Below are 16,262 nucleotides of genomic sequence, written 5' to 3'. Positions count from 1 at the left end.
GCCGAGCCCGGGGAAATACCCGCTCGTCGTCGACCCCGTTGTCGGCAATGTCAAGCTCACCAAGGTCCTGATGGATGGGGGCAGCTGCCTCAACATCATCTACGCCGAGACCCTCAAGCTCCTGCGCGTCGATCTGTCCTCCGTCCGAGCAGGCGCTGCGCCCTTCCACGGGATCATCCCTGGGAAGCGCGTCCAGCCCCTCGGGCGACTCGACCTCCCCGTCTGCTTCGGGACGCCCTCCAACTTCCGAAGGGAGACCCTGACGTTCGAGGTGGTCGGGTTCCGAGGAACCTACCACGCCGTACTAGGGAGGCCATGCTACGCAAAGTTCATGGCCGTCCCCAACTACACCTACCTGAAGCTCAAGATGCCGGGCCCCAACGGGGTCATCACCGTCGGCCCCACGTACAAACACGCGTTCGAATGCGACGTGGAGTGCGTGGAGTACGCTGAGGCCCTCGCCGAGTCCGAGGCCCTCATCGCCGACCTGGAGAACCTCTCCAAGGAGGTGCCAGACGTGAAGCGCCATGCCGGCAACTTCGAGCCAGCAGAGACGGTTAAGGCCGTCCCTCTGGACCCCAGTGGCGACACCACCAAGCAGATCCGGATCGGTTCCGGGCTCGACCCCAAATAGGAAGCAGTGCTCGTCGACTTTCTCCGCGCAAACGCCGACGTCTTTGCGTGGAGTCCCTCGGACATGCCCGGCATACCGAGGGATGTCGCCGAGCACTCGCTGGATATTCGGGCCGGAGCCCGACCCGTCAGGCAGCCTCTGCGCCGATTCGACGAGGAGAAGCGCAGAGTGATTGGCGAAGAGATCCACAAGCTAATGGCAGCAGGGTTCATCAAAGAGGTATTCCATCCCGAATGGCTTGCCAACCCTGTGCTTGTGAGGAAGAAAGGGGGGAAATGGCGGATGTGTGTAGACTACACTGGTCTCAACAAAGCATGTCCGAAGGTTCCCTACCCTCTGCCTCGCATCGATCAAATCGTGGATTCCACCGCTGGGTGCGAAACCCTGTCCTTCCTCGATGCCTACTCAGGGTATCACCAGATCCGGAAAAAAGAGTCCGACCAGAACGCGACTTCTTTCATCACGCCGTTCGGCATGTACTGCTATGTCACCATGCCGTTCGGTTTGAGGAATGCGGGCGCGACGTACCAGCGGTGCATGAACCATGTGTTCGGCGAACACATCGGTCGCACAGTCGAGGCCTACGTCGATGACATCGTAGTCAAGACAAGGAAGGCTTCCGACCCCCTCTCCGACCTTGAAGTGACATTCCGATGTCTCAAGGCGAAAGGAGTCAAGCTCAATCCTGAGAAGTGTGTCTTCGGGGTGCCCCGAGGCATGCTCCTGGGGTTCATCGTCTCCGAGCGAGGCATTGAAGCCAACCCGGAGAAGATCGCGGCCATCACCAGCATGGGACCCATCAAGGACTTAAAAGGTGTACAGAGGGTCATGGGATGCCTCGCGGCCCTGAGCCGCTTCATCTCACGCCTCGGCGAAAGAGGTCTGCCTCTGTACCGCCTCTTAAGGAAGGCCGAGTGTTTCGCTTGGACCCCTGAGGCCGAGGAAGCCCTCGGCAACCTGAAGGCGCTCCTTACAAAGGCGCCTGTCTTGGTGCCCTCGGCGGATGGAGAAGCCCTCTTGGTCTACGTCGCCGCGACCACTCAGGTGGTTAGCGCCACGATCGTGGTCGAGAGGCAAGAGGAAGGGCATGCATTGCCCGTTCAGAGGCCGGTCTACTTCGTCAGCGAAGTGCTGTCCGAGACCAAGATCCGCTACCCACAAGTTCAAAAGCTGCTGTATGCTGTGATCCTGACAAGGCGGAAGCTGCGACACTACTTCGAGTCTCATCCGGTAACTGTGGTGTCATCCTTCCCCCTGGGGGAGATCATCCAGTGCCGAGAGGCCTCGGGCAGGATCGCAAAGTGGGCGGTGGAAATCATGGGCGAAACGATCTCGTTCGCCCCTCGGAAGGCCATCAAGTCCCAGGTGTTGGCGGACTTCGTGGCCGAATGGGTCGACACCCAGTTGCCGACGGCTCCGATCCAACCGGAGCTCTGGACCATGTTTTTCGACGGGTCGCTGATGAAGACAGGAGCCGGCGCGGGCCTGCTCTTCATCTCGCCCCTTGGAAAGCACCTGCGCTACGTGCTGCGCCTCCATTTCCCGGCGTCCAACAATGTGGCCGAGTACGAAGCTCTGGTCAACGGGTTGCGGATCGCCATCGAGCTAGGGGTCAGACGCCTCGACGCCCGCGGTGATTCGCAGCTCGTCATCGACCAAGTCATGAAGAACTCCCACTGCCGCGACCCGAAGATGGAGGCCTACTGCGACGAGGTTCGGCGCCTGGAAGACAAGTTCTTCGGGCTCGAGCTCAACCACATCGCTCGGCGCTACAACGAAACCGCAGACGAGCTGGCTAAAATAGCCTCGGGGCGAAGGACGGTCCCCCCGGACGTCTTCTCCCGGGATCTGCACCAACCCTCTGTCAAGATCGACGACGCGCCCGAGCCCGAGGTACCCTCGGCTCAGCCCGAGGCACCCTCGGCACAGCCCGAGGTACCCTCGGCCCCCGAGGGCGAGGCACTGGACGTTGAGGAAGAGCAGAGCGGGGCCACGCCTGATCGAGATTGGCGGGTCCCGTACCTGCAATATCTCCGTCGAGGAGAGCTACCCCCCGACCAAGTCGAGGCTCAGCGGGTAGCGCGACGCGCCAAGTCGTTCGTCTTGCTGGGCGATGAAGAAGAGCTCTACCATCGCAGCCCCTCGGGCATCCTCCAGCGATGCATCTCCATCGCCGAAGGTCGGGAACTGCTGCAAGAAATACACTCGGGGGCTTGCGGCCACCACGCAGCGCCCCGAGCCCTTGTCGGGAATGCTTTCCGGCAAGGCTTCTACTGGCCAACGGCGGTGGGTGACGCCACTAGAATTGTCCGCACCTGCGAAGGGTGCCAATTCTATGCAAAGCAGACCCACCTGCCCGCTCAGGCTCTGCAGACAATACCCATTACCTGGCCCTTCGCTGTATGGGGTCTGGACCTCGTCGGTCCCTTGCAGAAGGCGCCCGGGGGCTACACGCACCTGCTGGTCGCCATCGACAAATTCTCCAAGTGGATCGAGGTCCGACCTCTGAACAGCATCAGGTCCGAGCAGGCGGTGGCGTTCTTCACCAACATCATCCATCGCTTCGGGGTCCCGAACTCCATCATCACCGACAACGGCACCCAGTTCACCGGCAAAAAATTCTTGGATTTTTGCGAGGATCACCATATCCGGGTGGACTGGGCCGCCGTGGCTCATCCCATGTCGAATGGGCAAGTAGAGCGTGCCAACGGCATGATTCTACAAGGGCTCAAGCCTCGGATCTACAACGACCTCAACAAGTTCGGCAAGCGGTGGATGAAGGAACTCCCCTCGGTGGTCTGGAGCCTAAGGACGACGCCGAGTCGTGCCACGGGTTTCACGCTGTTTTTCCTGGTCTACGGGGCTGAAGCTATCTTGCCCACTGACCTGGAATAGGCTCCCCGAGGACGAGGGCCTACACCGATCAAAGCAACCAAGCTAGCCGAGAGGAATCGCTGGACCAGCTGGAGGAGGCTCGGGACAGGGCCTTACTACACTCGGCGCGGTACCAGCAGTCCCTGCGACGCTACCACGCCCGAGGGGTCCGGTCCCGAGACCTCCAGGTGGGCGATCTGGTGCTTCGGCTGCGGCAAGACGCCCGAGGGAGGCACAAGCTCACGCCCCCTGGGAAGGGCCATTCGTCATCGCCAAAGTTCTGAAGCCCGGAACATACAAGCTGGCCAACAATCAAGGCGAGATCTACGACAACGCTTGGAACATCAAACAGCTACGTCGCTTCTACCCTTAAGATGTTCCCAAGTTGTTCATATACCTCGCACCTATGCAAAGTTTAGTCGTCAAGGAAGGGTCGGCCTAGCCTCGGCAAAGCCCGACCCTCCCTCGGGGGCTAAAAGGGGGGAGACCCCCTCTGCGTCGAATTTTTCCTCGAAAAAGGATCTCTTTTCAGCAGGATTACTTTCGTGCTTCTTGACTACTTCGGAAAGCGGATCCTGGAAACGACGGAGTACACGTAAGCAGCCAAGGCTGACCGAGCCGAGGGACTCCTACGCCTCCGGGATACGGATACCTCACTCATCACCTTCTGCGAGAAGTAACTCGCGCTCGGATAAAGCGACTCCGTGGACCGAACAAGTCTTCACGTTCGGAAGCTCTCCTGCCGAAGCAGTCCTTCAAGCTTTCTCGACTAAGTCGGGGACAGGGCCTCATGGACGGGTGAAAGTACGCGTAAGCGGCAAGGCCGACCGAGCCGAGGGATTCCCACGCCTCTGGGATACGGATACCTCACTCGTCCCTTCCGCGAGAAGCAACTCTCGCTCACACAAACATCCCTGTTACCGACAGAGAGTCCAGATGCTCGAAACAAGAGGAAAAAAGACGCAGCTTCGCAAGCGCGGCGAGGGTGTGTTTTTCTGGCTTCGGCGGCCGCAGAAGGCACACGCTACAAGACGATCTGATCCTGCAGGCTCGGGTCTTCACACTGAAGGGAGCCGCAGCACCCTCGGCATCGACGACGTCTTCAGCAAAGTCCGACCCAGCCTCGGACGGCGACGCGGTCCAGGGACTCCTCCGAGAATCCGGCCCGAGCAGGCGGCTCGGCCGGTTACCCCTGGGGCCTCGGCCAACCGGCTTCCAAGGGCACCAGCCCGACCCGAGGCCTCGGCTGATCGACTTTGGTGTCGGCTCCGCTGACGGACAACACGGCTAGGCTCCGGCCAACCAGGTTCCCATTCTCGAGCCAACTCCGCCTCTGTTCATACTGATATCGCTACCCCTGGCCTCGGCTCATCGAAGGGCGGCCGAGGGGTCTCTTTAACTAAGCTAGAGGAGCCCCAGACAACAAGGTCGATCGGGCCGAGGGATTCCTACGCCTCCGGGATACGGATACCTCACTCGTCACCTTGACACGGGGCGACTCATGCTTGGTAAAGCGGTTCAGATAATCAACAGGAGTGACTTAGCGCTCGAAAATGAGGAAAAAACACGGCTCCACGCCAAAATTACATACATGTTCAGGCCCCGACAGCCGCAATGAACAAACACACTGGCATTCGAGATGCCATTACAAACGGAACTCCGGTTCCCCTCCGCAGGTACGAACAACCCCACTCCGAGGGGGAAGGCCTGCGGAGTAACAGAAGAACGATGAGCGGCTCGCTGTCGCCCGTTCTAACCACGACGACAACCACCCCCGCCCTGGGCAGCGAAGCAGCTTAGGCAGCAGCTTTGGGGCGGGTGTCGCGACAGGAGGGCTCTCCCCCGCTGAGGACGAGAACCAGCCATTCAGGCAGGGATACGGAGACCCAGGGCCACTGGCGCCCTACCTATCCCGGCATGGCTGGAGGAAGTCCCCGTGGGACTCAAGGACGCCATTCTCCCCCAGGCGCGGGGGGAAGAAAAAGGCAGCCGACCCACGCGGGGCGGCCCCCCGACTCGCCTCATCTTCCATCTTGGCCTGGATGACGAAAATCCTTGAGGCCGAGGGAGGAGTAGAGGCCGCGGCCTGGCCCGCTTTCCCCACCATCGAACCGGAGGTCACCATCTTGAGTGACCGCCGGTGGCGGGGTGTGGCCAGGCTGCGTGATGAAAATCCTTGAAGCCGAACGATGGCTGAAAGGTACCAACTCCCATGGAGTTGTGTTCCTCCAACGAGGAGGCGGAAAGGCGGCGGATACCCCCCACCCGGGGGCTTGGAAGATGGAAAGACACGACGCATAGGGGAAGAAGAAGACATGGTTGCCTTCTGAAAGGAGTCTCCCTCCTTTTAAAGGCAACTCTCCCTACGTGCGCCCCCAAACGCCGCGGGCTGAGTCTTCTCCAACACGCTCCAAGGCCCTCCCCTACGACTCGGGGGCTGGGTCCCGCATGTCATGCAAACCGGCTCAGGGCAGAAGAAGCCAAACCGCCGCGCGTGGTGCGCACGACCGCCCAACGGTTACGAGCGACCCCCCACTTTTGCCCAGACCAACGGGCGGAAGGGGTGGGCAGCCATGCAGGCGGCATGCAACCGCGCCCGGTGGACGCGCTTCTCCGACTTCTGACACGACAGCTTGGAAGCCCAGGCCCACGCGTCAAGCAACCGGCGCGCCAGTTGCTGCATGCAAGCAACCGCACCGCCACTTGTGCCACCGTCGCGCCTCTTCGGTTGCGGAGCCTATGCCGCGACTCGAGGCGACCCAGCAGCGCCAGCCTGGCGCGTTGGTCAAAGCGACCGAAAGTGGGCCGGCAGTAATGGCAGTGGCAGGCGGGCGGGCGCAGCAGTCACGTCGTCAGCCAGGCTCACGTCTCATCCTGGGACAGCAAGAGAGCCTCCTCCCACGGTGTGAAGACGACGCACCCGTGACCCGTTCCTCGAACGGATCGCGCACGCGCAACGGCCGCCCCGCCAACCACTCGCCCCGTCGCATTAACTCCGCGGCGGGACAGGCGGCGCCTCTGACGGGAGGAGCGCGCGACGCTTCACCTTCGCCGTAATAACCGCGTCAGAAAAGGTACGCCACGTCGTTCGATTTCGTATCCTTTTCCTTTTTCCTCTTTCTCTATCTCTTGCAACAGGGACCGGGAAAGGGGATACCCCGAAAGGGACCCTTCTCCGCGAAGGAACCGGGCTCCGAGCCCCCCCTACTGATCAGGGGTTCGAAGACTGGCCCTCCGAAGGGTTCAACAGTCGCCTCAGATCGCGTGGGCCCGACACCCACTACTGGTCAGGGGTTCGAAGGCCAGCCCCCCGAAGGGTTCCATGGCCGCCTCAGGCTACTCGGGCTCCGCGCCCATTACTGATCAGGGGTTCGAAGGCTGGCCCCCGAAGGGTTCACAGTCGCCTCAGACACCTAGCGAGGGATGACCAGGGGTACGTTCGATACATAACCGAGGCTCGGGCTGCGCTCCCGAGGTACCCTAGGACATTTCCGAGACCAGCGGGAACGATCTTGTAACGGAATCCCATCGGAGGGAGGCATCGAGCCCTCGGACCCCGTCGCCAGGGGACCGGGTCCGGCAAATCACCCGCATGTACTTTTGGGCGTGCCTCTGGGCCCCTAGCCGACCCCCAACGAACGGGGCACGGACGTCCACTCGGAATACCTGCTCGCAGCTCACCGGAGACACCATGTTCGGTGCCCATCGAGGGTAACATGGCGCTCTCCCCCCCCCCCCCCTCCTCCTTGTGGAAAGGCGACGTAGGGGCGTATGTAAAAAAGCCGAGTATGTCCCTGATCGTCCTCTCGCCCTGTGCAGAGGCTCGGGGGCTGCTCTCGCAAAAACCGGCTCCGGCCAAACCGTTGACAGCGTCAACATACCAGCCCGAGAGCTTGGGCCCCGACCGTGCACCCGGGCTACGGCCAGTTCGCATGAGGGAACGACCAGACCAGCCGAAGCCTTACGCAAGGTATTAAGACCTCGAAGGAGTGTAACCACTCCTCCGAGGTCTCGGGGGCTACACCCGGCGGGTGCGCTCGCGCGCACCCACCGGAACAAAATGCAACCGAGAAAGGCTGATCCCCTTGCAAAAAAGTGCGACGAAAGCCTCCAAGCGAGTGCTAACACTCCCTTCGAGGCTCGGGGGCTACTGTCGGGGACCATAATTAGGGGTACCCTCAAGACGCCTAATTCTCAGCTGGTAACCCCCATCAGCATAAAGCTGCAAAGGCCTGATGGGTACGATTAAGTCAGGGATCAGTCCACACGAGTGACTCGATCACGCTTCACCCGAGCCTAGCCTCGGCCAAGGGTAGCCGACCTCGAGAGACTTCCGTCTCGCCCGAGGCCCCCCTTTTTACGGCGGACACATCACCGGCTCGCCCGAGGCCTTGGCTTCGCTCAGAAGCAACCCTGACTAAATCGCCACACCGACTGACCAAGTTGCAGGAGCATTTAACGCAAAGGTGGCCTGACACCTTTATCCTGACACGCGCCCCCCCCGGCAGAGCCGAAGTGACCGCCGTCACTCCACCGCTCCACTGACCGGTCTGACAGAAGGACAGCGCCGCCTGCGCCACTCCGACTGCGGTGCCACTCGACAGAGTGAGTCTGACAGGCAGTCAGGCCTTGCCAAAGGCACCACGACGAACTCCGCTCCGCCCGACCCCAGGGCTCGGACTCGGGCTAAGACCCGGAAGACGGCGAACTCCGCTCCGCCCGACCCCAGGGCTCGGACTCGGGCTAAGACCCGGAAGACGGCGAACTCCGCTCCGCCCGACCCCAGGGCTCGGACTCGGGCTAAGACCCGGAAGACGGCGAACTCCGCTCCGCCCGACCCCAGGGCTCGGACTCGGGCTAAGACCCGGAAGACGGCGAACTCCGCTCCGCCCGACCCCAGGGCTCGGACTCGGGCTAAGACCCGGAAGACGGCGAACTCCGCTCCGCCCGACCCCAGGGCTCGGACTCGGGCCAAGACCCGGAAGACGACGAAACTCCGCCTCGCCCGACCCCAGGGCTCGGACTCCGCCCTGGCCTCGGCCGAACGACCTCCGCCTCGCCCGACCCCATGGCTCGGACTCGGCCTCGGCAACAGAAGACAGACTCAACCTCGGCTTCGGAGGAGCCCCCACGTCACCCTGCCTAGGGCACAGACCCGCCACGTCAACAGAGAGCGCCATCATCGTCCTACCCCGAATCGACTCGGGTCACGGAGAACAAGACCGGCGTCCCATCCGGCCAGCTCCGCCGGATGGGCAATGATGGCGCTCCACAAGCTCTGTGACGACGGCGGCCCCCAGCTCTCTTACGGAAGCAGGGCGACGTCAGCAAGGACTCGACCGCTCCAACAGTTGTCCCTCCGCCAGGCTCCGTCGCACCTCCGACAGCCACGACATCACGCCAGCAAGGTGCCAAGACCTCTTCGGCTGCCACATTGGCATGTACCTAGGGCGCTAGCTCTCTCTCCGCTAGACACGTAGCACTCTGCTACACCCCCCATTGTACACCTGGATCCTCTCCTTACGACTATAAAAGGGAGGACCAGGGCCTTCTTAGAGAAGGTTGGCCGCGCGGGACCGAGGACGGGACAGGCGCTCTCTTGGGGCCGCTCGCTTCCCTCACCCGCGTGGACGCTTGTAACCCCCCTACTGCAAGCGCACCCGACCTGGGCGCGGGACGGACACGAAGGCCGCGGGACTTCCACCTCTCTCATGCTCGACTCCGGCCACCTCGCCTCTCCCCCCTTCGCGCTCGCCCACGCGCTCGACCCATCTGGGCTGGGGCACGCAGCACACTCACTCGTCGGCTTAGGGACCCCCCTGTCTCGAAACGCCGACACTAGTAGAATCTGGATCTAAAAAAGTCTAATCTCTTAATGACTCATTTGGGTATTACAAAGAAAGACATCATGAACATTGGGAGGCTGCTCAGAACTGAATTTATTAGTGTGAGCCTACCACCATAGGATAGATATTTTGCCTTCCAACAATTTAGTTTCTTTTCAAATCTTTTCTTCTACCATTTTCCAATCAGAATTAAAGAGTTTTCTATGATGCATGGGAATCCTTAAGTATTTAAAATGATAAGATCCAATGTTGCATCCAAAAAACTCTACATATTGCTCTTCATGATCCTTAGCCTTACCATAACATAAAATCTCGCTCTTATGGACATTTATCTTTAACCCAGATAGCAACTCAAAAACCGTCAATAGTAGTTTTATGTTTATGGCCTGGCTTAAATTATGGTCAAAAAGATGATCGTGTCATCCACATATTGCAGGATTGAGAGACCATCTTCAACAAGGTGTAGAATTATTCCACTCACGAGTTCATTCGTCTTTGCTCTTTAAGCACTACCAACATGTCTGCCACATTATTGAACAGAACTGGAGACATAGGATCTCCTAGTTGTAAACCTTTACGAGTTTGAAAATTATGCCTGACATCATCATTAACTTTTATGCCAACACTGCCCGTGGATAAATTTATCAATCCATCTACACCATTTGGACGAGAAACCTTTCATTCTTAGACTTTGTTAAAGGAAATCCCATTTTATCTTATCATTGGCCTTTTCAATGTTTATTTTGAAAAGAACACCATTAAGCTTCTTATTGTGCAATTCGTGAATCGTCTCATGATGTATGACGATTCCCTCCATAATATAATATTTCTTCCTAGGATAAAAGCTATTTGAGATGGACTCGCTATTGTTTTGGTTAATGTATTGATTATGTGTGTGCCAACTTTAGTAAATATTTTAAAGCTGACATTTAACACACATATAGGTCGAAAATGTTGAATCTGCACGACCTCATTATGCTTTGGAAGTAGAGTTATTATCCCAAAATTTAACCTACTTAATGGCAAATTATCATCATGAAAATCTTGGAATAAACACTACCGGAATCACGTTCTTTGTCGAGTGTCTAAGACACTCGGCAAAGGCTATTTTACACTCGACAAAGCCTTTGCCGAGTGTAACACTCGGCAAATATTTTATCGGCAAAGGGTTCTTTGTCGAGTACTTTTTTCGGACACTCAGCAAATTAAGAATCGAAAAAAATCCAAAAAAATAGAAAACATTTTTAAAATTATAGGAACAACTCTCCAACCCTACCTATTACCTTACCCATCGCTCTATCATTTTTCACTATTATTTTGAATCAAATTTACATGTTTTGTGAATGGTGAGATTCAAACTCGCAACCTCTCTCTCGCGCATACCCTCCTATACCACTACACTACTACGTTTTCATTCCTCATGTACTATAACAAACCGAGAGTAATTTGATTATTTAAGGAACTAAATGAATTTATTTGAAAATGTGACCAACTATAAAGTTGCATAACTTTTTGAGATCTACAAATTCTATTTTAATAGTTTCTACATCCGAGACAGTTTACAAAATTTGAATTTTAAATTTGAAAACTTCACACGAATTTTTCAATGATAAGATGATTTTAAATCAAAAAGTTATCAATTACAAAGTTTCGTTACATTTCAAGACTTACAACTTTTATTTTGATGGTTTTTTCAGCCAAGGTAGTTTGAAAAATTCAAATTTCAAAATTCGAACATAGTTTTGCATGACAAGATGATTTCAAACCAAAATATTGTCAACTACAAAGTTTGATAACTCTTCAATACCTACAACTTTCATGCTGGTGATTTTTTCTTTCAAGGTCGTTTTCAAAATTCAAATTTTAAATTTTTTTAAATTCAGACGTAGTTTTCGTTGACAATATGACTTCAAATGAAAAAGTTGTCAACTACAAACTTCTATAACTTCTCAAGATCTACAAAGTTGATTTTGGTCATTTGCTCATCTCACATGATGGTTCTAACAATATGCACAAATTCTATACATCTCTCTCGTAGTTTCATAAACTACGAGAGAGATATATGTTTTATGAACAAATTTATTTTTAGTTTGTCATATGAAGAAATGTTAAAAATATAAAATGTACATCATGATGAGTTATACAAACTTGTAGTTAAAACCTTTTTCATTTGAATTAATTTACTGCTTTAAAATGTGATTTTTAAATTGTCTTTGCCTAGTGTTGGAAAAAAAAGCACTCGACAAAGAGCTCTTTGCCGAGTGTCAAAAATAAAACACTCGGTAAAGAGCTTCTTCGCCGAGTGTTTTATTTTACCGAGAGTTTTTTGCGTGGCACTCGGCAAAGAGCTTCTTTGCCGAGTGCCCGAAAAAAACACTCGACAAAGCTCCATGTTCCAATTAAAAATTAATGATCTTGACATGAACATAAATAACATAACAGAATAATTGGAACATGGATATAATGAAATATTAATTCACAACCATGTAAAGCAGTAGCAAGACTACCCAAGTGATTCAGGGGTAAACAAGGTAAAATGGATAAACAGACTAGGGTGACCTATTGGGTCCCATCAAAATTAAACATATGCATTGAATAGTGATAATAAAGAATATTATTGGGTAAAAAGTGATCAAGGGCACAACTTGCTTGGCACTTGAGATTCCAGTTACCAGGGTGATTCTTCAGATTCTCGTGACCTCTCTGCTAGTCGTAGCAATACAAACAAACATGGTGTAGATAAAATTAACATCACACCAACCATAAGTACAAACTGAATAATAATGATTTACACGAAGCTACGAGATCGCGGGAATGAGAACCACTAAAATCAGAGTTACGGTTAAGGAGTTATGCTTTTATAGACGATTTATGTGATTAAAATGATAAACTATATTATAAATTGGTTAATATAAATCATATGAGAGGTTATTCTATAAATAATTATCTCAACTTTAATCTAAATTATATATTGACCATAGATTATATTCTAGTAGATTATAATGATAAGTAGTTTAACGAGACTCACCCACATAAGTTAAATAAAGATCTAATTATAAAAGAACAAGACATGGTATAATAAATGTTGTTATTGCATAGTAAATATTCATACGAGACTAACGCAACTTGAACGGATCAAACCGGAGTTAAAACGGAGGAGTTATGAATTTCCTAAGGTTTTATGTATTTGCTATAAGATTAACTAGGATATAAATTTTAATCTGACTTTCATGTAAAAACAGTGGTACTAGATAATAAACCATAATATTACAAAATTATAGGAATTGGAATGGGCTAAAAAGGATTAACTATGAATTTTCTATGATTTAAATGAGTTCTAGAATTATTCATACACTAGAAATTCATTTCCTAATTCATTTATCAATTTCCCACGGCTCCTGGATTGTGCGCACAAATAGCAGAGAGTACAGGGGCCTCGGTGTAAATCTTCCCAAGACCCAGAGTTGCACTGCGGGTTCATTTCATAATTTTCTAGGGGTCCTTCTGCAAGAGTTACACGGTGAAGAGGTATGGGATGATGTCGACTGTCCGATTATAAACCAACCGCCAGGATCAGACCCCACTTATAATGAACCGGTACGCTACATGGGCCCTTGGATTTAGATCCAACAACTGAGGTTTTGCATAGCGTGGATCGCTCCCACCCGTCAGCCAACCGATCAACGACCAGGATCGCTCCACCGAAACTATACGCTGGGTTATAATCTCGAGCGCCCATTAACCGATCAACAACTGGTATTCAACTCTCACCTTCGACCAAACCATACGGCGGCGCGCCCAGCTCTGACGCGGAAGCCTCGCCAGAATACCCTAGTTCGGCGCGCTGGTGCCCTAGACGCTCAACGAATCGATCCTATGCGCTCACCAGACGAAAGCAAAACGGTTGGGGACAAACTCACAGGAGATTAGGAGATGGTTGTAGCTGTCCACGAGTTGCTTGGATTTTGCGGCCAAGGCAAAAAGACGGTGAGGAATTGCAGGTACTCTGACGGGCTTCGATCTCCCTGGCTGTCACCACCGCGAACACGACCCCGCAGTGAAGATCTCGTTTCAATCCCTGGCGCCGAATCGCCACCTAATCCGAGAACGGCGGGGCGGCTTCTTCACACTCCACTTCAATTCCGATGATGGTGGAGCTCGCAGTTAGTGGCTAGGGTTCTATTGACGCAGGACGGCTACGGCTGGGAGGGTCCCAACTTGCGCGGCGACAGCGGAGCGGCAACAACGGTGGCTGCCCTGGCGGCGCGGATGACCGTCTCCCGGTTCTCTCTCGGGTATTAATGTCCACCGCATGATTTGGGGAAGTGGAGGGGAAGTAAAGAACGACGCCCTGGCCTTTATCCACGAAGCGGGGGCAACCGGGCGATCCACCGGGAAGGCGCGGAGGTGGTTGAGGGGAGCCCGACTTCTCCGGCAAAGGAAGCGGTATGCGCGGTCATGGCGAGGTGAAGAGGGGGAAGACTGGGTCATGGGCCAGCGGTGGCTGAGGAGCAAATCCCGGGGCCCACTAGTCATTGGTGCCATGGCACGGAGCGGACAGAGAGGTTGTCCACGGGCCCTGTTCGTCAGCGACCGCCAGGCGCGAGTGCGAGGCGCACACATGGGCCACACGACTACAGGTGGGTTGGGCTGAGGCAGTTCTGGCCCAACAGCAAGTTCGATCTTTTTCTCTCTTTTTCTTTTTTATTTTAATTTCTATGTTTTTTTGTAATTAAAATTTCAAATTCAAATTCGAGATAAAATTTAAGAATTCAAATTTAATGCACGCTCAAATTCTAGCATGATATGCAATATATTTTATTGTATCTAGTTATTTATAATAGGTTCTTTATCAACATATGGTTGATGGAGATGTAATTCATTTATCAAAGGAAATTCTTTATTTATCCTAGAATTCAGATTCAAAAGTTTAATTAACCAAATCTAAATTTGTAACAATCCCAAAATCTTCAGTATGAATGCAAAAATATATTTTATGAGTATTTATTCCTTTCTCTTACTTTGCTTGTATATTTATTTTCATTTATCATTTGAGGTCCAATTAAGTCAAGATTCCTTTATTCAAACAAAATACATCGCAACAAAATCATCGGCATGAGATGCACATTTCTTTATTTTTTTGTTTAACAATCTCCAAAGGTTCCTTAAATTACCAAAGCTCAACAATAATTATGTTTATTTATTTATATATTTTTATACAAATTTTGGGCTTTACAATATCTTTCCCATACGATTTATATTAACTTAAATCAACATAGAACCTAGTTTTATTGTTGAACCGTGTAAATCTTTCGAAACCCATATCCTTCAAACCGTAACTCTAATATTAGTGGTTCTTAAACCTACGATCTCATAGCGGCGCGTAGAATATTATAACATTTTTGTTCTCATATTTGGTGTACTGTTATTTTTATGTACTTATTGTCTATTTGTATGTATTGCTACGAGTAGTAGCGAGGTTACGAGACACCGAAGACCAACTTGGTGAAGTACCTGGAAACTCGAGTTACATGCAAGTTTTGCCCTTGATCACTCTTCTTTACCTAATAATGTTCCTGCTAATCATTGTGGCATGCTCAGGTTAATTTGATGGGGCCTAATAGGTTTCCCTACTTTTTGTTTATCCCACACCTTGCAAACAAATGAACTATCTGCTAGATTTGCTATTGCTCTACCGGGTTTTAGGAATTAATGTTATATATGATCATGTTCTATTAATATTGTTGGTTTAATTATTGTTCATGATAAGATTATTGTATTAGTTAGAACATAGACAACCATCCAGGAAAACAATGCTACCACAAGGGTGGTATGAGACGTCCTTGGCTGACTAATTAGGAAAGCTAGTGGAGGACTACCTTACCTGAAAGGGGCAAGGGCGGTAGGGGAGTTGTCGGTATAGGGAGGTTTGGTATAGGGAGGTTCTCGGGTTGATCATGCTGCGATGGCTTTTCGGACGAGGAATTCCTATATCACTCTCCTCAGAAACCGTAGCGGGTTTTCTGAAGCTAGTGGAACTTTGTAAAGTCCTCGTAGTGCTACCCTGCCTTATCTCCTCAGTAGAGATGAATGGGAAGTCACGATCCCTTGGCAAATGGGTAACACACCTTGGGGGTAAAGATGCGCAACCTCTACAGAGTGTAAAACTGGTATATCAGCCGTAGAGATGGCAATGGGTAAAAACCCGTTGGGTATTACTTGCCCAAACCCATACCCGCGAAGAAAAAATACTTCCTATTATATAGTAAAGATATGACATTTGTTTCTGTACCATGAGTCGTCATATGTGTTAGACTTGATCATAGCACACATTTGATTCGCGCCTGAATTTGCCCTTAATCCGAGTGTGACATGCTTGCTCCACTAAAGGTGGGTGCCGAGGTTCATTCGATTTGGTTTTGTTAGTCACCCACCTTAGGGAGGAGTACTATGTTTGTACGACTGGCGAAACCTAACGAACGGCTACACACTAGGAGAATCTCTGTAAAGGCTATGTAGTGAATCCCTAGCCATTCACCTCGGTAGTGAAGATCGGGGCTTGCACCCAGGCTGGAAAGGGATCACGACTCGTGGGTAAAGTGTGCAACCTCTGTAGAGGGTTAGAAACTGCTATACCAGTCGTGCTCACGGTTAAGGGCAGACTTGGGATCCTCTTTGATTTGATATACTCTGGATAAATTTATGTTGATGGTTTAATGATGATGGCTATACTTATGATATATGGTACTTTTCTCTCTAAGGAGGTACTTTCTTTTGGGAATATCAACTTGGTTCTATGATAAAACTTGGCTTCTACAAATGATAAATATCTGACTAAATAAAAGTAACTGCTTTGAGCTTAACCACATATAGCTAGTCTACTTCAACCAAACATGATATTTGCTGAG

The sequence above is a fragment of the Zea mays genome, chromosome 8 (genome assembly GCF_902167145.1).
Source record: "Zea mays cultivar B73 chromosome 8, Zm-B73-REFERENCE-NAM-5.0, whole genome shotgun sequence".
NCBI lineage: Eukaryota > Viridiplantae > Streptophyta > Magnoliopsida > Poales > Poaceae > Zea > Zea mays.
Note: the sequence above shows the minus strand (reverse complement) of the source record.